Genomic DNA, 2,863 nt, shown 5'->3' on the forward strand with positions numbered 1-2,863 from the left:
TTTCTCAGCAGAAACCATGGGAGCAAGAAAATATACATTGTATAATATATACAGAAGTTTGAAAGAAAACACTTGACAGCTGAGGATCTTATACCCAGCAAAGCTATCCATCAAAAATGAAGGAAAATTAAGTCATTTGCAGAAAAGCAGGAACTTAGCAATTTGTGAAAAGAAGACCAATTCTACAAGAAATTCTAAAAAAAAAATCCTTCCCACAGAGACACCAAAAGAAAGTAGATGGACTATAATAACCAGAAGCAACGGGGGAGAGGGGGGAACACAACAAAATGGCAGCAATAAAATTTGGCCTGTTAATTATCACACTTAATGTGAATGAGTTAAATGCACCAAGTAAGAGAAAAAGAGTAACAGAATGAATTAAATATGAAGCCCATCAATATGTTGCCTATAAGAAACATATTTAAAAAACCAAGGGGGAAAAAAAAAGATTGGTAAGAAATCAAAGGCTGGAAAAGATTTACCAAGCAAATGGCACCTACAAAAAAGCAGGAGTGGCAACACTAATCTCTAATAAAATAGAATTCAGGATGAAAGCCACCATAAAAGATAAGGGAAGATACTAGATAATGATTAAAGGCATAACAGATCAAAAAAGAAGACATAACCTTAGTCAACATGTACACACCAGATGATAGACCAGCAGAATACAAAAAACAACAGTTAACAAAATTGAAGAAAGAAATAGCACCACAATAGTGGCAGGAGATATTAATATACCACTCTCAATCAAGGGTAGATCAACTCAAAAGAAACTTAACAAAGATGCAGAAGATCTAAACTATACAATCAAGCCAACTTTACCTTGTAGCATTGCACCCAATTTAAAGTCAATTTACTTTCTTCTCAAGTGTACATAGTACATTTTCCAGAATTGATCACATATTAGAATATAAACTAAGCCTCAACAAATTAAAAAACATTGAAATAGTAGAAAGTTATCTTTTCAGACCACAGTGCTATAAAACTAGAAATTAATGAAAGAGACTAAAGCTTAGAAAACTACCCATATGGAACCTAAATAAACACCCTGCTAGAATGTGACTGGGTTATAGAAGAAACAAAAAAAAAGAAACCAGAAACAAATGATAATGAAGATATACCAAAAACCTCTGGACTGCAGCTAAGACAGTCCTCAGGGAGCAGTACATAGCAACAGGTAAACACATAAAAAAGGAAGAAAGGCAATGGTTGTCCAAACTGTGCAAAATGACCTGCTCCTTTCCACTCCCCCACACCAGCCATGCTAACTAAACGGTGATAGAAAATGGTAAAGAAAACCAATTACTATGATATTTTGTGGTCAAATCCAATGCCACAAAGGAAGAGTTGAAAAAAAAGCTTATAGAAAACTGGCTTTGAAGTACCACCATGATAAGAATTTGAATAAAAACAAGAATTTTGAACAGATTTCCCAAGCTTATGACGTACTTTTTTGATTCAAAGAAAAGATATGGAAAAGAGAAGACTAGTCCATCAAGGAGTATTGAGCAGGTGATGGGTTTGGCTTACCCAAGGACATCTTTGATATGCTTTCTGGAGGTGATGGAAGAATGCAGAGAGAATTGGGGGGGGGGAATATAGTCCATCAACTCTCAGTAACTTTAGAAGATTGGCGCAAGAAGAATACTAGCTCTGCAAAAGAATGTGATTTGCGACAAATGTGAAGGCTGAAGAGGTAAGGGGCAGTAGAATGCTCTTCTAATTGCTGAGGTACTGGAATGAAAATAAGAATTCATCAGGTTGGACCTGGAATGGTTCAGCAAATTCAGTCTATGTACATGGAGTGCCAGGACCATAGGGAATGGATCAGCCCTAAAGACAGATATAAAAGTCACAATGAAGGGATAGTTTTAGAGAAAAAGATTCTAGAAGTTCATGTTGACAAAGGCGTGAAAGATGGTCAACATTCCATAGTGAAAGAGACCAAGAGCGAGGACTGGAGCCAAGAGATATTATTATTGTTTTCGATCACAAGGATCATGCTGTTTTTACTAGAGGAGGAAAATACCTTTTTATGAATATGGACATACAGCTCATTGAAGCATTGTGTTGCTTTCAAAAGACAATTATTACTCTTGACAACTGAACCATAATCATCACCTTTCTCAAGGTAAGATTGTCAAGCATGAGAATATCAAATGTGTGTTAAATGAAGGCATGCCAATTTATTACAGGCCATATAAAAAAAGGGTAACTAAATCATCAAATTTAAGGTTCACTTTCCTGAAAATGACCTTCTCTCTCCTGAAAAGCTTTCTCTGCTGGAAAAACTCCTACCTAAGAGAAAGGAAGTACAAGAAACTGATAAAATGAATCAGGTAGGACTCGTGGACTTTGATCCAGCCTAGGAAAGATGATGTCATTATAATGAAGAAGCATATTAGGATGATGACCATCACCCCAGAGATGGGGTTCAATGTCAGACCTCTTAATAGGGGCCACTGATAACAATGCTAGCATTTGATATGAAGTAAGCACATAAGAGAAGGACTATAATCAGAATATACTCACTACTAGGCTATTGTTTTTCTTTTAATACTCGCCTATTGTGTGTTTTAAAATTAAATAAATAAATCCATATAAAAGCTTAAAAAAGAAGCAAAGTTAATGATCTAACTCAAAACCTCCATCATGTATAAAAAGAACAACAATGTAACCCCACAGTCTCTAGAAGAAAGGAAATTATAAGAACAAGAGCTGAAATCAATGATATAGAAAAGAGAAAAACAATTGAAACAATTAACAAGACCAGAATCTGGTTCTTTGAAAGGGTCAATAAAATTGACAAAACATTGGCAAATGTAATAAAAGAAAAGAGAAAACACAAATAACTAAAATAATT

The 2,863-nt window shown here is 35.0% G+C and overlaps 1 pseudogene; it reads left to right on the forward strand.

Moving 5' to 3' along the window:
• The window catches only part of LOC102849537, a 3,202-nt pseudogene extending 833 nt beyond the window's left edge, over positions 1-2,369 (forward strand).
• Positions 2,370-2,863: the final 494 nt, after the last annotated feature.

The sequence above is a fragment of the Elephantulus edwardii genome, unplaced genomic scaffold (genome assembly GCF_000299155.1).
Source record: "Elephantulus edwardii isolate Elephantulus edwardi_28Jun2011 unplaced genomic scaffold, EleEdw1.0 scaffold00010, whole genome shotgun sequence".
Taxonomy (NCBI): domain Eukaryota; kingdom Metazoa; phylum Chordata; class Mammalia; order Macroscelidea; family Macroscelididae; genus Elephantulus; species Elephantulus edwardii.